Source organism: Lepidochelys kempii, chromosome 3 (assembly GCF_965140265.1).
Source record: "Lepidochelys kempii isolate rLepKem1 chromosome 3, rLepKem1.hap2, whole genome shotgun sequence".
NCBI lineage: Eukaryota > Metazoa > Chordata > Testudines > Cheloniidae > Lepidochelys > Lepidochelys kempii.
In genome coordinates, this window is record NC_133258.1 from 73,339,398 (window position 1) to 73,365,650 (window position 26,253).

Sequence of the window (26,253 nt, forward strand, 5' to 3'; positions counted from 1 at the left end):
CATCTAGGAAAAGAAAACTCTTAAGGAAGAAGTATTTCTGAGTAGAGGCAAGTGAATAATAGATTTTTTCTGTTCAGGTACCAAACTGAAAAATCCCCAAAATTTTTAGGTTGGAATGGATTTTTTTTTGTTTTCCTCACCAAAACAAAAAACTGAAAGTGAAATGAAATATTTTGGGTTTTGTTGTATTTTTAGTTTGTGTTGTTTTGTTTTGGTTTTGGGTGTCTTTTGCCCTTTTATTGTTTAAATGAATCTAGCTAATTTTTTCCCCTGAAACTGTTCACCAAATTTGACCCGAAACTGCATTTTTCGGCAAATAAGCCATTCATCCAAAAAAAATTTTTTGCAGCTCTATTTCTGAAGCTAATCTACAACTGTAACCCTCAGGCAACATGTGTTTTTAAGACAACTACATTACTCTTTTCAAAATACTGAATTAAAATCAGCCCAATATTGGTTTAAATTGCCCATCTGTCTATTTCTATCTCCTCTCTTCTTCCACAGAGATTGAGAGAGTTCCGCCATGTAATTGTAGAAAAGAGTCTACACTTAAAGTTCTTCAGTTTGTTTTGAAATGAATAAGTCCAATTTCCACCACATGCCATATGCTGTATAACCATTTATTATGAAGAGGAGCATTTCAGACTTCCAGGCTCTTTTTATAGTAGCATTTTCTGCTTGAAAGAGCATTTTCTGCAAGCTTTTGTGTTTTTACATTCACTATTGTGATTGTTATTTGACATTCTAATTTTTTATTTAAGCTCTGTGACAAATAAGGAACAGGGGCACTCTGGACAGTAGAAAATTAGATGTTTGAGAGTAATACACTCTCCTGGTACATCTTGGAAATGTGCATTATTAGATTTGCAAGAGGCAAATGGACATGTCTTCAGTAAAAAATTATGTTAAGAAAAAACCCTAACAAGTCTGAGGCTCAAAAGCAGATGAGATTGTGTGTTCTTGAATGCACAGCATATACAGGCACAGACCGGGGGAAGGAAGAGCAAAAATGGTTTTAATCCATGTTTGTACCCCTGGAATTCTGGACAGGTTGGTGGCTAGTGTGTTTAATGGGAAGCGGCCTCTGATCAGCTCCACAATCTAGAATTGTTCTGAATGGCCATATTAGTGTTTGCTCTGGCCCTGCCACCAGCTCACTTCCCATATGGGGGTTAATTCCATGTAAAACAGCCTTAAACTGTGCCGCTGTCAGGACTTAGAGACTTTTTTTGATCAATTTTCATCCACTATGAATGTTAAAGGGCATGTGATAAATCCATAAAATCAGGAATAAGAACCCAATCCTTCAAGGTGCTGAGCGACTTCTTCAGGGTGCTAAACTACCTCAGCCTCCATGTTGAAACAGACTATTTGCCTAGCTAGTTTAGTCTAATATTCTGACTCAGACTGTGGCCAACAACCAGTGCTTCAGAGGAAAGTGAACATCTTCCACTTCACCCCATCTCAGTTAAAACCACCCTGCTTCTCCCCCATGTGCCATCACGTAGTACCTTCTCTGGTCTTGGGTTTGGGTGTGCTGCTATTACTGTTGCCCTTCCTACAACATTTCCAGCTCTATAACCTTAACCTGGGATCTAAAAGACAATCTGCATTCTTTCTCATTTGTGCCTTTTCACCAGTAATAAAGATTCTTCAGCTGGAATTTAGTTGACAGTTTTGTAGATGATACACAGGTCCTGCTTCAGTGGGAGTAGAATTAGGCCCTATATTATAACTGTCCTATGCCCTTTGGTGGCTAACATGAAAGGGGTTGGTGGTATCAATCAAATTTCAAGTGGACCAGTGTCCATTTCATAACCCCACCTCACCCTCCAAAGTTCAAGACACATAGTGCTGAATGTGCTGTACCTTTTCTATAAAAAAAATTAGACTTCACTCTCCAGGATTATTTGTCTGGCACCTAAATAGTCAGTCTTGTATACAAAATTTACTCATAAAGCAGAAAATAGGCCGGGCTCATGGTGATTCTGAAGTCCCTATAATGCTTGTTTGCACCATGATGTAATAATTTTCTGTTATATTGATCTTGTTTACATCAATTAGTGCCATCCTCTGCCTATGTGTTATACATATTAAGGACAGATGTGAAAATGACAAGTGAAAACCTAGAGTATACAAATTCCTGGCAAACCTTGTCTCAGAGAAATCAAGGCGGGGAGGGGTACTAACAAAAACCAAAGCAATGCTTTGAAGAAACAAATATAGATTAAAGGGTTGCACAATTGGTTTAAACATAGCCCCCCCTTTTAACTAAAATAATAGAATCATGGAATCGTAGCACTGAAAGGGACTTCGAGAAGCCATCTAGTCCGGTCCCCTGCACTCATAGCAGGGCTAAGTAAAACTATCCCTGGTAGGTGTTTGTCTAACCTGCTCTTAAAACTCTCCAGGAATGGAGATTCCACAACCTCTCCAGGCAATTTATTCCAGTGCTTAACCACCCTGATCGTTCGGAAGTTTTTCCTAATGTGCAATTTAAACCGCTTTTGCTGCAATTTAAGCCCATTCCTTCCTGTCCTATCCTCAGCGGTTAAGAACAACAATTTTTCTCCCTCCTCCTTGTAACAACCTTTTACGTACTTGAAGACTGTCATCATGTCCCCCCTTAGTCTTCTCTTCTCCAGACTAAACAAACCCAATTTTTTCAGTCTTCCCTCACAGGTCATGTTTTCTAGACCTTTAATCATTTTTGTTGCTCTGCTCTGGACTTTCTCCAATTTGTCCACATCTTTCCTGAAATGTGGTGCCCAGAACTTGACAGAATACTCCAGCATACTAATACTAATCAGCATGGAGTAGAGCGAAAGAGATTATTTCAATATAGGGCTGTCAAGCGATTAAAAAAATTAATCGTGATTACTCGCACTGTTAGACAATAATAGAATTCCATTTTTTTAAATAGTTTTGGATGTTTTCTACATTTTCAAATATATTTATTTCAATTATAACACAGAATACAAAGTGTACAGTGCTCTCTTTATATTTATTTTTGATTACAAGTATTTGCATTGTAAAAAACAAAATAAATAGTATCTTTCAATTTACTTAATGCAAGTACTGTACTGTAATCTCTTTATCATGAAAGTTGAACTTACAAATGTAGAATTATATAAAGAAAACTGCATTAAAAAATAAAACAGTGTAAAATTTTAGAGCCTGCAAGTCCACTCAGTCCTACTTCTTGTTCAGCCAATTGCTCAGACAAACAAGTTTCTTTACATTTACAGGAGATAATGCTGCCTGCTTCTTGTTTGCCATGTCACCTGAAAGTGAGAACAGGCATTCTCATGGCTCTGTTGTAGCTGGTGTTGCAAGATATTTATGTGCCAGATATGCTAAAGATTCATATATCCCTTCATGCTTCAACCACCATTCCAGGGGACACACATCCATGCTGATGATGGGTTCTACCTGATAACGATCCAAAGCAGTGTGAACGGACGGATGTTCATTTTCATTATCTGAGTCAGATGCCACCAGCACAAGGCTGATTTTCTTTTTTGGTGGTTTGGGTTCTGTAGTTTCTGCATCAGAGTGTTGCTCTTTTAAGATTTCTGAAAGCATGCTCCACACCTCGTCCCTCTCAGATTTTGGAAGGCACTTCAGATTCTTAAACCTTGTGTCGAGTGCAGTAGCTGTCTTTAGAAATTTCACATTGGTATCTTTTTTGCATTTTGTGAAATCTGCAGTGAAAGTGTACTTAAAATGAACAATATGTGCTTTGTCATCATTCGAGACTACTGTAACATGAAACATATGGCAGAATGCAGGTAAAACAGAGCAGAGGACACACAATTCTCCCCCAAGGAGTTTGTCACAAATTTAATTAACGCATTATTCTTTTAACTAGCCTCATCAACATGGAACCATATCCTCTGAAATGATGGCTGAAGCATGAAGGGGCATACGAATGTTTAGCATATCTGGCACATAAATACCTTGCAATGCCGGCTACAAAAGTGCCATGCAAATGCCTGCTGTCACTTTCTAGTAAATATGAAGAGGGCAGCATTATCTCCTGTAAATGTAAACAAACTTATTTGTCTTAGCAATTGGCTGAAAAAAAGTAGGACTGAATGAATTTGTAGACTCTGAAGTTTTACATTGTTTTGTTTTTAGTGCAGTTATGTAACAAAAAAAAAAATCTACATTTGTAAGTTGCAGTTTCACAACAAAGAGATTGCACCTCAGTACTTGTATGAAGTGAATGGAAAAATACTATTTTTTTGTTTCTCATTTTTACAGTGCAAATATTTGTAATAAAAATAATATACACTTTGATTTCAAGTATAACACAGAATACAATATATATGAAAATGTAGAAAAACATCCAAAATATTACTAAATTTCAATTGGTATTCTATTGTTTAACAGTGCGATTAAAACTGCGACTAATTGTGATTAATTTTTTTAATCCCAGAAGCTGGGAATGGGTGACAGAGGATGGATCACTTGATGATTCCCTGTTCTGTTCATTCCCTCTGGAGCACCTGGCACTGGCCACTGTTGGAAGACAGGATACTGGGCTAGATGGTCTGACCTAGTATGGCCATTCTTATACTCTTAATCGCGATTCATTTTATGAGTTAATCACATGAGTTAACTGTGATTAATGGACAACCCTACTTCAATAATTATTCAATATAATTCAATCTTAATGATTCAAATAATTCTTAATAATTTAAATAATGCAATCTTTGTAATCAATATAAGGTTTAATGATTTTCTGTGCAAATGACTGCAGTGTGTCTGTGCAGCCAGTCACACATTCATTTAATGTCCGTAAGGAGGGAAAATAAAGATACTACTATAAAACTGTGGTCCCGTAATATAAGGTTCTATTCCCCGTTCTGCCATTGACCTGTGACCTTGCAAAAGTTGTGGCATCTGACTGCCTCAGTTTCCCCATCCGTAAAATGGCAATAATACTTACCTTTCTTTAAAAAGCACTTAATAAATGCTTAGCTCTTTAAAGCCACAATCATGAACAATTAATTAAATAGCATTAATATTGACAACACAATCACTGATATTAAAAAGTAGCTGTATTTTAGTATGTTGAAATAAAAAAATAGTTAAGAATCATATTTGTCCACATTTACAAATATGCTCAATAGAAATATATACATATTAAGTCTCACTTAATACTACTACTACTAGTATCTAATAAATATATAAAATCCTATAATATCCTCATGCTCCAAAGGAGCTTTTAAGACTTTATGGAGTAGCAGAACTTATTGTCATTCAAGGGAGATAGGGAGTAAAAAAAGACTGAAGACTAAAAGTGTTTCTTGTCATCCATATACTCTGCTGTAAGGAATGGTCATGGGAGCACAGCTGCAATTTACTAGGGATCTGACTCTACGTAGTAACAGTAGCCATGGTTTTACTGCATTACCACATTCACCAGCTGTCCCTTGGACTGACAGCTACTTGCCTTTTTCATGAAATATGACTAAATACAGTGGGCCAAAAGAAATGTAGGTGTTGGAGAGATGCTGCAATGTTGATATGTTTCACCCCAAAACCAAAATTATTTTCACTATTTGTTTTTAGTTTGTGTTCATGCATAAATATTTGATATATATGTTATACAAAAATGTTTATGGAATGTCCAACTTAATCCTATTAACTGTGGTTCACTGTGACTTTTGAGATATTGCATTTATTTAATGCTTCTGCAGTTGGCTGCAAAACCATTTGCATTTACTTATTCCATTCATATTCTTATTGCAGGCTTGCATAATTTACAAATCATACATTTGCATGCTGGGCTCTCATGAAAATTGGAAACCTGTTCTGTGGGAGACTGTTCTATTTACATTTAAAGAAACTGAACCTCTGTAACCAGGAAAGAAAAGAAAAGAAAGGGGGGGAAAAAGAGTTCTTAATGAACCCTTTTAAAACTGGTTTACATAAAAGGACAGGTAAATTGAGCTGTGTGAAAGGACAATCATTTTAATATAATAAAAAGGGTCCAACAAATAAATGTTAATCCCAAAGTTTATACAAGGACAGTTTGAGCCATAACATAGAAAGATTAAGCTAATTTTTATTCACATGAAAATTAAATCCATTTAGTCAGGATTATTATTCTGTTCTCTCACAGTGAAATTCATCTGTAGAGCAAAGAGCCAGCAAAAGGCCCAATGTATCACTTAGACCTCACATAGGGTCTCCACAGGGATTAGGTTGACAAAGTAGCAACGCACCCTCTACATGCTGCAGGCAGAGTCTCCATGCTGTCCTTGCATAGGTCAAACAGAAGGGGAGAGGCTGTAGAGCCCTATTTTTGTAAATTAAGTGTCCCTGGAATCCTGTGCATTTGGTACTGAGTGTATGTGACTGCTATCCTGTCTGGAGTAGCAGATAACTGGGGGTAGTGGTGAATGAGGGGTGAACAGCAACTCTACACTCTGACCTTGGAGGTGCAAGGGTGGATTTCACTTTCTCATCTGCTCCACATTCCACCTACACAGAGTTTAAATGTGCAAGCTCTACACAGGTGGAGTGAATTTCTAGGAAATCCTTTTGAAACATATTACAGAATGTTCAAGTTACAATCAGGGACAGACAGTCCAGATTCCTGCTTGATATTCTTGGATTTGTCCCAGTTCACTGCGTAGTCTCAGACAACCAGATCTTCAATGATCTAAAAATCAAAAGAGAGTCCTACAAAAAGTGGAAACTGGGTCAAATTATAAAGGATGAATATAAACAAATAACACAAGTATGTAGTCACAAAATTAGAAAGGCCAAGGCACAAAATGAGCTCAAACTAGCCAGAGACATAAAGGATAACAAGAAAACATTCTACAAATACATTAGAAGCAAGAGGAAGACCAAGGACAGGGTAGGCCCATTACTCAATGGGGGGGGGGGGGATAACAGAAAATGTGGAAATGTTAGATGTGCTTAATGACTTCTTTGTTTCGGTTTTCACCAAGAAGATTGGTGGTGATTGGACGTCTAACGTAGTGAATGCCAGTGAAAATGAGGTAGGATCAGAAGAGACTAAAATAGGAAAAGAACTAGTTAAAAATTATGTGGACAAATTAGATGGCTTCAAGTCACCAGGGCCTGATAAAATGCATCCTAGAATACTCAAGGAGCTGACTGAGGAGATATCTGAGCCATTAGTGACTATCTATGAGAAGTCATGGAAAACGGGAGAGATTCCAGAAGATTGGAAAAGGGCAAATATTGTGCCAACCTATAAAAAGGGGAATAAGGACAACCTAGGAAATTATAGACCAGTCAGCTTAACTTCTGTACCTGGAAAGATTTGGAGCAAATCATTAAGCAATTAATTTGCAGACATCTAGAAGATAATAAGGTGATAAGTAATAGCATGAATTTGTCAAAAACAAATTGTGTCAAACCAACTTGATAGCTTTGACAGGGTAAGAAGCCTTGTGGATGGGGGGAAGCGGTAGATGTGGTACATCTTGACTTTAGTAAAGCTTTTGATACAGTCTCACATGACCTTCTCATAAACAAACGAGGGAAATGCAACCTAGATGGAGCTACTATAAAGTGGATGCAAAACTGGTTGGAAAACCATTCCCAGAGAATAGTTATCAGTGGTTCAGTGTCATGCTGGAAGAGCATAACGTTTGCGGACGATACCAAGCTGGGAAGGGTTGCAGGTGCTTTGGAGGATAGCATTAAAATTCAAAATGATTTAGACAAACTGGAGAAATGGTCTGAAGTAAATAGGATGAAATTCAAAAAGGATTTTTTTTGCAAAGTACTCCATTTAGGAAGGAACAATCGGTTGCACGCATACAAAATGGGAAATGACTGCCTAGGAAGGAGTACTGTGGAAAGGGATCTGGGGGTCATAGTGGACCACAAGCTAAATATGAGTCAACAGTGTAATGCTGTTGCAAAAAAAGTGAACATCATTCTGGGATGAATTAGCAGGAGCAAGACATGAGAAGTAATTCTTCCGCTCTACTTTGTGCTGATTAGGCCTCAACTGGAGTATTGTGTCCAGTCCTGGGCACCACATTTAAGGAAGGATTGGACAAATTGGAAGGAGCCCAGAGAAGAGCAAGAATGATTAAAGGTCTAGAAAACATGACCTATGAGGGAAGATTGAAAAAAATTTGTTTGTTTAATCTGGAAATGAGAAGACTGAGAGGGGACATGATAACAGTTTTCAAGTATGTAAAAGTTTGTTACAAGGAGGAGGAAGAAAATTTGTTTTTCTTAACCTCTGAGGCTAGGACAAGAAGCAATGGGCTTAAATTACAGCAAGGGAGGTTTAGATTGGACATTAGGAAAAACTTCCTAACTGTCAGGGTGGTTAAGCACTGGAATAAATTGTCTAGGGAGGTTGTGGAATCTCCATCATAGGAGATTTTTAAGTGCAGGTTAGACAAACACCTGTCTGGAATGGTCTAGATAATTAGTCCTGCCATGAGTGTAGGGGACTGCACTAGATGACCTCTTAAGGTCCCATCCAGTTCTATGATTCTAAGTCAGTCAATATTTCTGTGCCTGGATTTACCTCTCTGTAAAATAGGTGTTGTCACGCTGAATTGTAAAGTACTAGGGGATCCTCAGATTAAAATGTGCTATTTTAAATGCAAAACTTTATTAGCAGTAATGTCTCTATTCCGAGCAGGAGGGAATCAAGTTACCTTCCATTTATTTTTATTTCAGCACATGGTAGTTTTACCAATAAATTGGCAATAATATCCACAAATGACCCAGTTAACTGATAGTGAATTACAAGGGAAATCTTACAGATCTTTTTATGGTATCGAGTGAGTTCATAGCCTCCTAAAGGGTTGCCATGGCTTGGGGTAGAACTGAGGATGAGGTCTCAGTCCCTATAATAAAGGTTCCAAATGGCCAATACACAGCCTCTGACAACCAAACTCCTACCACTTGTCTTCTCATGTTGGAGGTGTTCCAAACAAAAAGTGGGGATGTGAAAGGCAACGACTGTCTGGCCCTTTAAAACCAGGCTGCTTGGAGCAAATGGGGTCCTTTAACTGTGGTAGGCACCTCACTTATGAGACAGAAAACTCTTGATTTTAAACTGTCTTGAAACGAACTTTGAAAAACTGTTTGGGAAATCATCAGTGTGAAAGACTGTTTAATGGCTGTCTGAACACAAGAGGAGTCCAGGTTACTTGTAGTATTTGTGTAGCCCCACACCAGGGTTGCCCTGAGGAAGAGAAAGAAGAATATAGGCAGAGCTTTCTTCAGGCAACTAACAGAAGTTACTAGATCACAGGCACTGGTTCTCATGGGTGACTTCAATCACTCCGATATCTGCTGGGAGAGCAATACAGCAGTGCACAGTCAATCCAGGAAGTTTTTGGAAAGTGTATGGGACAATTCCCTGGTGCAAGTGCTGGAGGAACAAACTAGGGCAGAGCTCTTCTTGACCACCTGCTCACAAACAGGGAAGAATTAGTAGGGGAAGCAAAAATGGATGGGAACCTGGGAGGCAGTGACCATGAGATGGTCGAGTTCAGGATCCTGACACAAGGAAGAAAGGAGAGCAGCAGAATACAGACCCTGGACTTCAGAAAAGCAGACTTTGACTCCCTCAGGGAACTGATGGCCAGGGTCCCCTGGGAGCATAACATGAGGGGGAAAGGAGTCCAGGAGAGCTGGCTGTATTTTAAAGAATTGTTATTGAGGTTGGAGGAACAAACCATCCTGATGTGCAGAAAGACCAGTAAATATGGCAGGTGACCAGCTTGGCTTAACAGTGAAATCCCTGCTGATCTTAAACACAAAAAAGAAGCTTACAAGAAGTGGAAGATTGGACAAATGACAAGGGAGGAGTATAAAAATATTGCTCAGGCATGCAGGAGCAAAATCAGGAAGGTCAAATCACACTTCGAGTTGCAGCTAGCAAGGGATGTTAAGAGTAACAAGAAGGATTTCTACAGGTATGCTAGCAACAAGAAGGTCAGGGAAAGCGTGGGTCCCTTACTGAATGGGGGAGACAACCTACTGACAGAGGATGCTTTTTTTGCCTCTGTCTTCACGAACAAGGTCAGCTCCCAGACTACTGCACTGGGCAGCACAGTATGGGGAGGAGGTGACCAGCCCTCTGTGGAGAGAGAAGTGGTTTGGGACTATTTAGAAAAGCTGGATGAGCACAAGTTCATGGGGCCGGATGTGCTGCATCTGAGGGTGCTAAAGGAATTGGGAGATGTGATTGCAGAGCCATTGGCCATTATCTTTGAAAACTCATGGCGATTGGGGGAGGTCCCGGATGACTGGAAAAAGGCTAAAGTAGTGCCATCTTTAAAAAAGGGAAGAAGGAGGATCCTGGAAACTACAGGCCAGTCAGCCTCACCTCAGTCCCTGGAAAAGTCATAGAGTAGGTCCCCCAAGGAATCAATTTTGAAGCACTTAGAGGAGAGAAAAGCGATCAGGAACAGTCAGTATGGATTCACCGGGGCAAGTCATGCCTGACTTACCTAATTGCCTTCTATGACGAGATAACTGGCTCTGTGGATAAGGGGAAAGCAGTGGACATGTTATTCCTTGACATTAGCAAAGCTTTTGATATGGTGTCCCACAGTATTCTTGCCAATAAGTTAAAGAAGTATGGGTTGGATGAATGAACTGTAAGGTGGACAGAAAGCCGGCTAGATCATTGGGCTCAACGGGTAGTGATCAATGGCTCCATATCTAGTTGGCAGCCGGTATCAAGTGGAGTGCCCCAAGGGTCAGTCCGGGGGCTGGTTTTCTTCAATATCTTCATTAATGATCTGGAGGATGGCATGGATTGCACCCTCAGCAAGTTTGCAGATGATATTAAACTGGGAGAAGTGGTAGATACGCTGGAGGGTAGGGATAGGATACAGATTGCCCTAGACAAATTAGAGGATTGGGCCAAAAGAAATCTGAAGAGGTTCAACAAGGACAAGGCAGAGTCCTACACTTAGGACGGAAGAATCCCATGCACCGCCACAGACTAGGGACCGAATGGCTAGGCAGCAGTTCTGCAGAAAAGGACCTAGGGGTTACAGTGGACAAGAAGCTGGATATGAGTCAACAGTGTGCCGTTGTTGCCAAGAAGGCTAATGGCATTTTGGGCTGTATAAGAACGAGCATTGCCAGCATATAGAGGGATGTGATCGTTCGCCTCTATTCGGCATTGGTGAGGCCTCATCGGGAGTACTGTGTCCAGTTTTGGGCTCCGCACTACAAGAAGGATGTGGAAAATTGGAAAGAGTCCTGCAGAGGGCAACAAAAATGATTAGGGGGCTGGAGCACATGACTTATGAGGAGAGGCTGCGGGAACTGGGATTATTTAGTCTGCAGAAGAGAAGAATGAGGGGGGATTTGATAGCTGCTTTCAACTACCTGAAAGGGGGTTCCAAAGAGGATGGATCTAGACTGTTCTCAGTGGTAGCAGATGACAGAACAAGGAGTAATGGTCTCAAGTTGCAGTGGGGAAGGTTTAGGTTGGATATTAGGAAACACTATTTCACTAGGAGGGTGATGAAGCACTGGAATGGGTTACCTAGGGAGGTGGTGGAATCATCTTCCTTAGAGGTTTTTAAGGTGAGGCTTGACAAAGCCCTGGCTGGGATTATTTAGAAGGGGTTGGTCCTGCTTTTGAGCAGGGGGTTGGACTAGATGACCTCCTGAGGTCTCTTCCAACCGTGATATTCTATGATTCTGTGATTCATTTAGCAGAAATGGCCAGACCTGAGGAATTACTGGCCACTGTGGGAGATTTCAGCAGTCACATGCTCAAGTTAGTCAGACTATAAGCAGATACTGGGAGCTCAGAATGCACAGGGCACTGCCCTGCTTGACGTGTGTTTAGGCAATTAGTGAGTGATTGCCAACACTTGCTTTTAAGAAAAGAGAATGTCATCATTGCATCATTGTAAGCAAACAGATTTCTTGCTCATCTGAATGAACCAGAAGAAGCTTGTTAAGGATTGTAAGGTTATCCCTAACAATTACAAAACAGTCATACTCCAACACAAGCTATTAGTGGCAGCGTGAACTTTGTTCCAAGAAGACATGCATTGGGATGACGACACTGCATGGTGCAATTGCAGACGAGTTTAAGGAGATAGTCACGAAGTTTGAGCCAAGAGATACACAAATTGGAACAGCAGAAGAGGAGTGGTATATCTTCAATAATGTATTGATCCTAACCAAGAAGCTGAGGTGATATGTGGATGCACTAAGGTAGGTAGACCACAATCTCTTAAAGAATGGTGGTGGAATGAGGTGGTACAAAAAGCAGTAAGAAATAAGGGAGAAGCCAGAATGGTGATGGAAAATAATCCTTCAGAAGAAGTGTTTGCCATCTGTAGAGCCTCCACTTGAGTAGCAAAACAAACTGTCAGAAAGGTTAGAACCTAGCTTTAAACAAGCTGTATAGAGTTGAACAACTGCCCTCAACTTGCCAAAAAGAAAATATATGCCATCAGGTGGACAAGAAACAAAAAAAAGCAGACTAAGTGAACATGCCATTCGTAAAGGAAGCAGGGGGCAAAATGCTTGTGATAGCAGTGATGGCATGTAATCAATGACAAGAATACAGTGAGGGTCTACTCAGTGAGAACTGTTCAGATACCACACTCTCATTTGAACTCATAATCATGGATGTCAATGATCTGACAAAGGCAGATATCCAGGCTACACTGCTGAAGATGGCACATGGAAAAGCAGCAGGTCCAGATGAAGTCATGATGAAAATGATCAAAGCCTTGAGAGAGGTTGGTGGGTGCTGGCTCAGGCAAATCCTGTATGAAGTCTGGAAAGAAGAAAAATCCCCCCAAAATGGAGAAAGTCCATACTGGTTCCAATAAACAAAGAAAACGATGACATATATAACTGTTCAAAATGCCCAGGAATTAAGTTGCTGTCCCAGTGCATTAAGCTGTTAGAGAGAATCATGATAGTCATATCCACTGAATAATGGAGCCCATTTAAGGAAGGGATTAATTTGGTTTTAGAAAAAGAACAGAGATTACAGATGGTATGCTTATCACTAGACAGTTGGTAGAAAAGGAGCTGGAGGGAAACACTGAGAATGGATGGGCTTTCCCCAATTTGGAGAAAGCATTCCACAAAGTAACGGGGCAACTGCTGGTGCCTCTACTATGATTTTGCGGGGGTACCACACGACCATGTCCAGATGGCGATGTGTTGGTATGACAGTTCTATGACAAAAGCACAGACGCCCTTTGGTGTAACTTAGGGTTTCGAGGTGACACTTGAGCTCCACCAGAGATCAGTGCATAGTAGATTACTATTCACAATTGTGATGGACTTTATCAGTAAGCAAATCCAAATGGAACATAGCATGAAGTAGATGTAGGCAGACAATATTACACTAATTGTTGATTGTAAGGGAGATTTGGGCCAGGTGATTGATGTCTAGAACAGGGAATTTAACAATCTGTGACCTCAAAATGAGTGAAGAAAATACTGACATTTTGTGGATGACTCATGCAGAATCAAGACAGATGAATATCAACATTCAGGACCAGCACCTAGATCAGGGTTTCTGCATTTAAGTACCTGTGGTGCTGGTTAGTGGCAAATGGAGAAAATGCCCTGCAAGCAAGGGGGTGTTACCCACTCAATTTAGGGCACCTCGCCTATACCCTACCAAGGGCTCAAGGCGTGACCCACCCTTTCCCTTCTGAAGGCTCAGGATGTAAGGCACCTATCCTTACCCATGGGCTCTGGAAGAAACCTGGTCAACATAAGTACCTGCCCTTTCCCTCAGGGCTCTACGGAACCTTTTCCCAGCGAAAGAGCCTTACACATCTATGTGCTCTAAACATCTATTTATTAGCAACACACACAGAATACATATACCAAGCAAATATCTTATGCTCACCACTCCCAATGTGCAGACAAATTTCACCCGATGGCCAGTCAGGATTCATTCATCTGGGGGTTCCTGGCAATGCCTCTGCACATCACGGTCATGCAGAGGGGTCAGCGTTCCAGCAGCTTGATGTTGCACTGCGATCCGGAAATGGTTCCCAAAGAGCATTGTTTTTCATTTACATTATATAGGTAAAACTAGCTACCTCCTTCAAATTTACTAGACCTATCACATTATCCCACACTCCTAAATAACAAAATTTTTAACCAACTACACACTGGCACCTATGTGTCCTTCCTGCCCAAGTTTTTTTTTTTTATATATATATTTTATGTTTCATGCCCAAATTGTCACTTAGTTGTGACCTTTTCTGTTTGTCCAGATGGTCAGCATAACATGCTGGTAAGAGCTTATTTTACCATTTGTTGAGTCTCTTTCTGTAGCCTCCCTAATTTCCCAGCATCTTTACAACCTTGGTGGTTATAACTTTTGCTAGAGACATTCCTGAGGTGGGGGTGCTTTATCAGCAGCAGAACATTCCTTTTTTCATTTTTAGTGGTGACCACCCTGAGTTTCACCCAAGGCTGGTTTAATATGGAGGGGAGGGGTTGATCATGTGATGGGTTGCCTTTCTACCACAAAAAGGTAGTATTAGATTTGTCTTTGAGATAAGATGAGACTAATTGATATTTAAATAGATTAACAGTAACAAGGCACATAAATATTTCATTCACCCCAACGAGATTTCATGTACACCTAGTTCAAAACATTTTGTTAGTAGTCCTTCCTAATATATCCACAGGATATCTAGAGTTTCATTAGTCTCTAGAGTGGAATACAAATCTGAAAGATACTGCTGCATTATTACTAATTATTTATTATTACTGATGTGCAAATGATTTATTCCCTAATACTACATAGCATTTATTCCCATAATGCTACAACATTAGACTGAGCCTACTTTCATTGAAGACAGAGGGAGTTTTGTTGTGTCTTTGTTCCCTACATTAAGACTACATGGACACTACATGGACACAAGTGATTTCCATGTAACTGTTGTGACGGGGCAAGGCCAGCTGGCTATAGAAAAGTAGTGGGAGATAGATAGATAGATTAGCTCCAGGCTAAACAAATCCCTGGTACCAAGATAAGTGAAATGGCAGCTGCTCCAGGTCAATTAAGACACCTGGGGCCAATTAAGAACTTTCCAGAAGGCAGGGAGAATGCTAGGTTGATTGGGACACCTGAAGCCAATCAGGGACTGGCTGAAACTAGTTAAAAGCCTCCCAGTTAGTCAGGTGGGTGTGCATGTCAGGAGTTGTGGGAGGAAGTTGTGCTGTTGGAGAGACTGAGTAGTACACACCATATCAGGCACAAGGAAGGAGGCCCTGAGGTAAGGGTGAAGTAGAGCTTGAGGAAGAGAGGGCTGCTGTGGGGGAAGTAGCGCAGGGAATTGTACATGTCATGTTTCTAAAAGGTCAGCTACCATAGCTGATACTATTAGGGTCCCTGGGCTGGAGCCTGTAGTAGAGGGTGGGCCTGGGCTCCCCCCCACCTTTGCCCCTCTGACTAATCACTGAGACTGTGCAAGGAAGGATAACGTCTCCTCACCTCCTTTGCTGGCTTATGATGAAAATGGCTCAGTAGACTGTCTCCCTTCTCCCTAGAGAGAGAAGGGTTATGTGGAGGGTCACAGTGAGCCTCTGAGGCTAGCGAAATCTGTCAGGAAATGTGGGACCCATGGAGGTAAGGACAGAGCTTTGTCACACCATGTTTACTAATATATAAGGCCTACCTCTATATGCATACTGCTGCTCTGGCAGGGTTCTATGGAGACTGCAATAGGAGACAGAGGCTCACTAGAAGGCTCCCAAACTATTTAAAGGGATGCTATCCAGTTCTTATAGACTCAACATTTTATTGCCTATATAATAAGAATGAGACCAAGCTCTAAAGCCCCATTACTGCAACTTCTTCACATGGATGGGTTTCAATGGGGTTTCACACAGACACAGCTTTCCACTCCGTGCACAAGAAGTTACAAGATCAGGGCCTAAGTTAACTCAGTTTTTTATGTACAATAGTAGAGTGCAGAACAAGATTTCATGAGTAGTATCTCAAAACTCCTTTACTTCCTTTAACATCCTTCATGACTAGTAAAATTAATGAAGTGACAGCTGGTCCTTTAGTTTGAGTAGATTCTCAGAGTCACCCACATACTTTATAAACAGGATCAAGGAGTCTGATTCTCCCACTGCAGGGTTGGACAACAAATGAAAACAGGAAATTTTAATACATAAGATCACAGATAAAATAAGGAATATACTTACCCATATAGGTAGCTTTCATCTGAGATAGATATAATTTTGAGAGTGAGTGTGAGAACATGCTATCTCAAAGGGGAGACCTCTGTGTCTGCATGGAGCTGAACTGAACTCTGCACAGATGCATGAGTCCATCCATGCAGAGCCTCACTGAAGTCAACTGGGCTCTGTGCAGTTGTAAGGGTACCCTGCATGGAGCTCATTGCCAGATCAGGCCCTGTATTTGTAAGGGGCAGTTATAATGCACAATTTTCTTACAATGGAAATAACATGTTTTCCACAGACTAATGTATAATGAATTGCTGAATTCTTCTTTATGGTTGTCTCTTTTTATAAACTATAGCTGTACAAAAAGTCATTGTTGGCTGCTTTCTATCTAGTATATCCAGTAAAAAAAAAAAATGGCAGGAATTCAAATCAGCGGTGGTGGTTGTTCTGGAGATTCTGAAAAAAAACCAAAGGAGCAACATGCAATGCACTTTAGCATTTAGTAAATTATGCATTGGGTACTTGATTATGAAAATATTGCATGAACATATCCCCCAGGACTCATCTGTCTTTTGAATCTGTGCTACAATGTAGTTACTGAGGGAATAATAATTAGAATTATACAATTATCTACAGTGTTGGAAAAGTATATAGAACAATGTTAAACAGCTCTCTGCAAGGTATCTTCCCGATGAAAAAATGTAAATGCTAAGGTCACACTGACAGTAATTCTCGCTGACCATTTTGGATGTACTCCCCTCCCCCAACCCATGAAACAGACATGGAGTTTGGTCCCTGAAACGTGCTCATTCCCTTAGATCATTCCTTTAGCTCTACTGGTACCAGAGCCATCTACAGATCCCATAGGTTTCTGCAATGCTTAGCAGCCCCTACTGCAGAATGGCTTTTAAGTGGTTTGTTGTAGCCCTCCAATCTCAAAAGAAGGGAATACATACACCTCTTCCCCTTGTATTACAGCACTGCCTTTAAATAAAAAGGCATGCTACAGATGAACTAGACAGGACTTCACATTTAGTGCAGATTTTCCTAATTAAGAGGATGTAGCTGAGAGAGGTGACAGGAAATGGTGTTTTTTCGAAGACTTCTTAGAGAAAGTGAAGTCAGTAAAATGGTCTCCGAGCAATCAACATGCAAACACAGGGTCAGATCCTCCATCTCTGGAGGAAACTAGGGTCAATTTACACCAGCTGAAGATCTGGCCCACAAACCTTACTTATTTAAGATCAGATCCAAAGCAAGAGAGAGATTCCTATTAACTTCCATGGATTTTGAACCAGACACATAAACTTGAAAATTCTGGCTGACATGACTGGCCAAAGTAAGTCTGAGGCAGAACCCAGGTCTGATGATCCCTAGTCTTGTGTATATAAAATCTTTTCTTTCTTGCATAATAGCTAAAGCCCAGACATTAAAACTCTACTAGCAGCAAAATCTAGCCACTGTATCAAAAGGCTACCAGGAAAAAATGCTTCTTTGAAAACTCCCTACAACAACTGGCTAGAACCCCTTCCCCCCCACCGGGCACCACACTTTTGTACTAATGTTAGCTGGCACCTCTCAGTGTCCCATGGGTCTCATAGCTATGCAAGTGCACAGCTGAGATTCATAATTTACTGCTCCTTTATTTTGTCAAAACAAGTAAAATTAAATGCTTGTACTCATGTATGAAAACAGCCTCAGATTAGAGTTCACACAAGCACTAGCCTAAGGCTGAAGGAGGATAATGCTGCCTTCTGTTGCAGCTAGAAAGAAATTATATAAAATCCAGTCTCCAAGTTTAGTCAAATTTTTAAAAACATCTAAAAAACCCACATCTCTATTTGTGGCATATATGCCTTATTGTATGTGTGTTTTTTATATATATATATATATATATATATATATATATATATATATATAAACACACACAAAGGTCTGACAGGTATATTTGTAAGGATAATTTGTCCATCTCTTTAGCAGAATAATAATAATCAATACACTTTGTAAATGACATAACTAGAAATTCATTACTCTTCTTGAGAGGAAGTGGGAAATAAATAAATCTATTCCTTCTCTCTGTGAACACACTGCGTTGCCAGCTGTCTGGCTTCCAGTTTCCAATAACCACAGGACAATTTCACTCTTCAAATAAATTCTTAACTATGACTGGCTTTTCGTGAACACATCTTGACAATCAATAAGTATTTTCTTTTTTTATATTATATCAGTCAGGCCAGGCCTCTAAAGGAGCAGAGCACCCCAGTGGACAGTCTGAACATGGCTGTTAGATATATGATACATTTGCTCTCTCCTTTAGGATCACTTTAGGTCACAGCTCACATGGCTGATCCATCTTTTCAAGCATACCCCCCTCCGTCATTAATAATCCCCTCAACCTTCCTATCCTCAAATTGTGTGTTGTGTGTTAGTCCCTGTCTGTGTTGTTTAGATTGTAAGCACTTGGGACAGGGATTGTGTGTTAGCTATGATACTAAAGTGCTAGGCAAATGCATCATGCCATATAACAGGTTTGGTAACAATCAATTTTAGGTACTTCTACAGCTCTAATACCATAACATTTGAGCAACTCACAATCTTTAATGCATTTACCATCAAAACACCCCTGTGAGGTAGGGAGGTATTATCCCCCTTTCACAGATGGGGAACTTGGGCCCAGAGAGGTGCTGCAAATTAAGGTGTCATTGTAAGGAGGAGAAGCATACCCACACTGGATATGATCTAGCTAGCCCAGGTAACAGCAGTAGTGGAGACATGGTGGCATGGGGTGTCAATGCAGGCTAGCCGCCCTTAGACAAGCCCACCGCGGGCTGCTGGTGCGCATTGCGAGCCTGCTGCGAAGCCTGCCTTGCCACATCTTCTCTGCTATCGCCACGTGGGCTAGTTAGTTTAAAGCCAGCAGGGGGATGCCTACCCACAGTGCAATTACACCCTAACGTGGGGGGCAGACACACACCCGACGGGACTGGCCCAGGAAGCCTGTGAGCCACTGGCCTATCCTTCCTCTCCGCCATAGACAGCTGGAGCCAACCTGCTGGCTGCCCTCAAAGGGCCAGGCCAAGGAGCTGAAGGGGGATGGGTGCCCGCGGGAGAGGGCAGGGGCCGATGCTGCTCAGGAGCTCGCCTGGTGCCCGCCAGCCCTCCCGCTGCCCTTGCCCAGCTCCTCCTCCTGCAGGTGCGCACAGCGCTGCCCGGCCTGTGCCGCCGCCGCTGCGCACTGGAGGGAAGGGGCCCGGGCTGCCGCCGCCGCCGCCGCCTGCGGGGAGGAGGCAGAGGAGAAGCTCCTCCTGCCCAGCCGCTGCCGGCCCCTCAGTCCCGCTGTGCTAGCGCGGTGCGGGCAGCCGGGCCGCTGCGGTCCCTTGGCGTCGCCTGGCTCCCCAAGCCACGGAGACGGCGGGGAGACTCCCGCCCGGCGCGTGAGAGACGGCACCCGGCCGGGGCTGGTGCAGAGCCGCAGCCGCTTTGTGTCGCCCGGGGAGGTGAGCGAGCCTGTTGTGCGCCAGGAGGCGCCTGCTGCTGCTACCTAATCAGGGGGCGCTGCCCCCGGGGCCGTGCAGTGGGGGTGGCGCGGGGCGGGGGGGCGCGGCGGCCCCCCTGGGCTGGAGGACCGCAACCTACAATGGAAGGGCGTCCCGCCTGCGAGGGTTGCATCGTCCCCGCGCGAATCAATCACCCTCCACTTAGTTCCCCCCAACCTGTCGAGTGGAGTCCTGCACCCCACCCAGCCGGGGAGGGGTCTGTGGGGAAGCTTGGTTGCCAAGGAGACGCTTAAACAGTGACTCTGGCGCTTTGGGTTTCTGTGCCCGGCGATGGTGTTGGCTGCCTTGTAAGGTTGCAACAGCCAGGATCTCGTTTTAGGGTGGCATACGTGTGTGATCGAAAAATAAGCCATCCTGGAGGCGAGGTGGAAGGGATTGCTTTTATACCGCAGTACTTGAACTGGGATCTGCACTGTTGTATGTATCCGTCACTTTAGTTCAAACATGGGGATTGCACTTCACCAGGACTAAAAAAATAAATGTGCTCTGAAATAAATCGAACAGGACATGCATTGTTCGGTGGCTTCTCTTTGCACTAATGACTATTGATAGTTGAGTCAATATTTCTGTTTTAATCTCCCTACCCCCTTTTACTTGCCTTAGAGGTTTATAACGTGTATTAAAAAGTTGCTTTGGGCTCAATTGTGACACATTATGTTTTAGACAACTTTTGTTTCTGAAACGAAACAAAACAAAACCCCCTGTGTTTCTGCCCTGAAAAGTGCCTGTAAAATGGCATCATCTTAAACGACACAGCTGTTCTTGTTTGTATTTAGACTGATATCTACTTAATTTAGGGACAAAAATAAGCTTTAGCCCACCAGCTAAAAAAGGGGATCTGAATACTTTCCTAGCTGATGCATGTTAGAGGAATGATTAAAATCTCCAATCCCATGGACTTCAATGAAACTACATATGTGCTTAAACACATGGGGAGATATTTGCAGGATTGGTGCCTTACTTACAGTTGCAGGACCAAATTTGGCCCTTGGTTACATTGAAAACAACCCTACTGGTTAAACCTGGGCAGCCCTACTGAAAACTATGGGGTTGTTCAGGTGCAGCAATTTAAAGAATCTAATGACTATGGGTTTGCACAGATGTAACTGAAGGCAGAGTTTAGCCTATGCGGTCTTGATGGATGAGCCAGAAAAAAACACAGCTTGGCTTTCAAGTTCCTGGCTGAATTTGTAGGCAATTACAACAACCAACCAAACTGCAACCCCCATGTACATGGAACAGATTTTATATGGAATAATTGAGAAACAATAAGCCTGGAATCTCATGTTGCTACTTTTGAAAAATCACCATTCAGACTGAAGCCACACTTCAAAAATGGGTCTGGATGGCTATGTTTAAAGAATGTTCTTACACACCCTGATGAAAAATATCAATATTGTTGAGCTCAGGTATATTTGGTTTAAAGATGTACATTGCCAAAAGATTAGAATACAGTAATTGTGTGTTTGCTTTAGTACTGGGGGGAGGAGGGTGAGTATTTGTGGGAATAACTTGCAAATTATTCAATTTAGAAAGTAAATTCATGTTCCCATGAATGTGAATAGCAAAACTCCCCTTGAAATAAAAGGGATCACGATTGGACGCTTAAGACCCTATCCTGCTAGCTGTGCCACATGGGTTAATCACTTGCATTTGCAGAGTCTTGGGGTCAGCCCACATGGGGAAGCATACAGCATCAGGGCCTGCAGGGATTGTACACAAATTGTTTTTCAGATACGTTTTGTAAGTGTTTTTATTATTTAGATGAGACTTTAAAGTGATGACGTGCCGGATAAATAATATGGTTACGACATAGTTTAAAATGCAGTATTATGTTTTTTAGTAGACCTTTTTGTTTTACCAAGTTTATAAATAATGAAAGAAGTTCTTATTTAGCATTGAAAAAGTTCTAGAGAAACTTCTTCAGTCTATTTTTCAGATGTTAAACAATTTGACAGTGTTTGAAAATCACTTTGTAGATGTAATATATTAAGTACTGTATTGTTACTGTGAATAACTGACCTCAAAAACCCTCATTTTAGTGTGTCAGTAGTAAATATTAGTTATGACTGAGGAGATACTTTTCAGTATAAACCTTTATTCTCGGATATCTATAATGCCAATAAAAATATAATTTGGGCTGAGATTTATCGTGTGTACTATCAGCAAAAAGAGTTCATTTGGTTTTTCCTTTATAGGGATGTTTGATAGACTACCGTTTGGGCAGTTTTTAGCTATCATAGGTTGAGAGCCTCTGCCCCATTTCTTCAGGAGTCTATGTCTTGCATACCCCCAAGTTTCACCTCACTTAAAAACTACTCACTTACAAAATCAGACATAAAAATACAGAAGTGTCACAGTACACTGTTACTGAAAAATGGCTGGCTTTCTCATTTTTACCATATAATCATAAAATAACACAATTGGAATATAAATATTGTACTTACATTTCAGTGTATAGTATATAGAGCAATATAAACATGTCATTGTCTGTATGAAATTTTAGTTTGTACTGAAATAGTACTTTTTATGTAGCCTGTTGTAAAACCAGACAAATATCTAGATGAGTTGATGTACCCCCCAGAGCTACTTGTACCCCTGGTGGAGAACCACTGATATAGGGGAAACAGTACTTCTAATGTTTTCAAAATCTTTGTTTGTTTGGGCTTGGATACCTCAAAAACAGGTGTAGTTAAAAACGTTCAGCTTACAATGCACTTAGTCCTGGGGGAGGGCAAGTATTTCTAGTTTGTTGAAGAAACTTGTTATAGAAATAATGGAGTTATGTATTTAAAACTTTATGTAGACTACACTTGATTTATTAGTCTAACACATTAACCCATACCAAATGCCAGATAAAGTCAGTCCTGACTGCCAAAAGGTCTTGGGAATGTCTCAGAACTTGAGGTAATTGGAGGGTTGGATAATCATTGGAACCAGTACAGCAGGCTTTGTAGTCTCAAACTTGAAATCAGCAACTGGACAATTAGAAGGTTTCAGGGAACTTGAGTAAACTTTGGCTAATCATGACTTCAATCAATCTGTGGAAAAGCCCGACAACTTCACATGAGTGCACCTCAGTCATAGAAAGAATGACTGGCCAAGTTCAGAACTAATGTAAGTGGTAACAACTCCAGAAGTCAGGGTGATTGCATATTAGATCTGAATTTGGCTCGTGATTTGAATGCAGGAAGAAAACAAAACACTGAGAACCAAATTTATGACTCGTTCAGGTAGCTGAGATGTACAGAAAGGGTTAAGAAGATTGGTGGCAGTGAAGAACACGAGGGAATTCTATTCAGATTGGTGTAAGCACATACACGGTCACTGAAATCTATGCTTACATCAGGGGACAAATTCTGTTAAAATTCTTATGAGTAAAAAATATTGGTTCAGTGGATACTTGCATGAGTAAAGTGAACATCAAGAAAGGGATAGATAATAAGACAGAAAATATCATATTGCCTCTATATAATCCATGGTACGGCCACACCTTGAATACTGCGTGCAGATGTGGTCGCTCCATCTCAAAAAAGATATATTGGAATTGGAAAAGGTTCAGTAAAGGCAACAAAAATGATTAGGGGTATAGAATGGCTTCTGTATGAGGCAAGATTAATAAGACTGGGACTTTTCAGTTTGGAAAAGAGGTGACTAAGCGGGGATATGATAGAGGTCTATAAAATCATGAGTGGTATAGAGAAAGTAAAGAAGGAAGTGTTATTTACTCTTTCTCATAATACAAGAACAAGGGGCCACCAAATGTAGTGAATAGGTAGCAGGTTTAAAACAAACACAAGGAAGTATTTTTTCACGCAACACACTGTCAGTCTCTGGCACTCCTTACCAGAGGGTCTTGTGAAGGCCAATACTATAACGGAGTTCAAAAGGGAGCTAGATAGATTCACGGAAGATAGGTCCATTAATGACTATTAGCCAGGATGGCAGGAATGGTGTCCCTAGCCTCTGTTTGCCAGAAGCTGGGATTGGGTAACAGGGCATGGATCACTTGATGATAACATGTCTGTTCATTCCCTTTGGGGCACCTACCATTGGCCACTGTCAGAGGACAGGATACTGGGCTTGATGGACCTTTAGTCCGACTCAGTATGGCTGTTCTTATGTTCTTTAACAGGATTTGACCCCAGATAATTCCCAGTTCATTTAGAAACAGGATTATTTTCTTACTGCTTTTATCTTCTCCACTTTTCATTCAGAAAGTGTTGCTGAACCTACTACTTGAAAATCAGGTATCGATACTACGTAGCTTCTGAGGTTGACAAAGTGATCATTGGTGTTTAATGTCAGTTTGAGATGAGTAGTAGCCGTGTTAGTCTGTATTTGCAAAAAGAAAAGGAGTACTTGTGGCACCTTAGAGAATAACAAATTTATCTGAGCATAAGCTTTCGTGAGCTACAGCTCCGATTAAGTCTCTAAGGTGCCACAAGTACTCCTTTTCAGTTTGAGATGAGCAGCTACAATACAATGAAAAGGAATCTGCTTAATATGAAACCCATGGCACCGTAGCAGTGCTTTTAAATTGACTTTCCTGAGTGGAAGATGACTGACTTAAAGGCCAAGAATGGCAATAATGTATTGCCGCACTAGTACAAAGAATGTTGATTATAGCTGGACTAGAAATGAGAACTTGAATGAAGTGAAAAATGAATTTAATTTAAACATTTAGGCTAGAATAGTTGACAGCTCTTTTGGCAGCAACTGACCAAGTTTAAATGTCATCCACTATAATTATGCTTTCCTATTAGTAGATGTGTGACTATTGTTCCTTATTTTATTTCTCTTAGTACAGGAAATTTCCTATCCTTGACATTTCCAATCTTTTCAATTCTGTATAGGTTTTCATACCGCACATGTCAGGTCACTGTGATATCTGAGCACTTTTAACTCAATGATAAGTCATGGAAGATTCCAGAGGACTGGAAAAGGGCAAATATAGTGTTCATCTATAAAAAGGGAAATAAGGATAACCTCAGGGAATTACAGACCAGTCATCTTAACTTCAGTACCCGTAAAGATAATGGAGCAAATAATTAAGCAATCAGTTTGCAGACATCTAGAACAGTGGTCTCCAAACTGGGGTGTGCGAGATGATCCCAGGGAGTGCGCGGCAGCAGGAGTGCCGCCAGATGGCACTCCGCCGTTTGTTTTTTTTTAATTCAACGGCAGCTCTGCACGTTCACGGCTGGTGTTCCCCTCCGGTGGTGCATCTGCGGCTGGTCTTCCGGTCTTCAACCTGGGGGTGCGCAAGCCAAAAAGTTTGGAGACCAGTGACCTAGAAGATAAGGTAATCAGTAACAGCATGGATTTGTCAAGAACAAATCATGTCAAACAAACCCAATAGCTTTTTTTGACAGGGTAACAAACCTTGTGGATGGGGGGAAACGGTAGATGTAGTATATTTTGACTTTTTAGTAAGGGTTTTGATATTGTCTTGCATGACCTTCTCATAAACAAATTAGGGAAATACAACCTAGATGGAGCTACTACAAGGTGGGTGTATAACTGGTTGGAAAACCATTCCCAGAGATTAGTTATCAGTGGTTCACAGTCAAGCTGGAAGGGTATATCAAGTGGGGTCCCACAGGGATCAGTTTTGGGTCCGGTTCTGTTCAGTTTCTTCTTCAGTGATTTAGATAATGGTGTAGAGAGTACACTTGTAAAGTTTATGGATGATACCAAGCTGAGAAGGGTTGCAAGTGCTTTGGAGGATAGTATTAAAACACAAAATGGTCGGGACAAACTGGAGAAATGGTCTGAAGTAAATAGGATGAAATTCACTAAGGACTCCACTTAGGAATTCACTAAGGACTCCACTTCACTTTCACTAGGGACTAAGGACTTCAAATAGGACTAAGGACTTCACTAAGGACTAAGGACTTCAAATTCACTAAGGACTCCACTTAGGAAATTCACTAAGGACTCCACTTAGCAAAGTACTCCACTTAGGAAGGAACTATCAGTTGCACACACAGAAAACAGGAAATGACTGCCTAGGAAGGAGTAATGCAGAAAGGGATCAGGGGGTCATAGTGTATCACAACACAAACTAACTATGAGTCAATAGTTAAACAAAAACTGTTGCAAAAAAAAAGTGAACATCATTCTGGGATGTATTAGCAAGAGTGTTGTAAGCAAAACGCGAGAAATAGTTTTTCCATTCTACTCTGCACTGATTAGGCCTAAACTGGAGTATTGTGTCCAGTTCTGGGCCCCACATTTCAGGAAGGATGTGGAGAAAGTCCAGAGAAGAGCAACAAAGATGATTAAAAGTCTAGAAAACATGACCTGTGAGGGAAGATTGAAAAAATTGGGTTTCATAGAATCACAGAATATCAGGGTTGGAAGGGACCTCAGGAGGTCATCTAGTTCAACCCCCTGCTCAAAAGCAGGACCCATCCCCAATTAAATCATCCCAGCCAGGGCTTTGTCAAGCCTGATCTTAAAAACTTCTAAGGAAGGAGATTCCACCACCTCCCTAGGCAACGCATTCCAG

The 26,253-nt window shown here is 41.2% G+C and overlaps 1 protein-coding gene across 18 annotated transcripts in view; it reads left to right on the forward strand.

Annotated features, from left to right (window-relative positions):
• The first annotated feature begins 19,429 nt into the window (after nt 1-19,429).
• The window catches only part of KLHL32 (kelch like family member 32), a 247,313-nt gene continuing 240,489 nt past the window's right edge, over nt 19,430-26,253 (forward strand). For all 18 annotated transcript variants that reach the window (XR_012158000.1, XR_012157999.1, XR_012158001.1 and 15 more), the window contains exon 1: nt 19,430-19,679. The gene's annotated coding sequence lies outside the window, so the exon portion shown is untranslated. The remainder of the gene's footprint in view (nt 19,680-26,253) is intronic.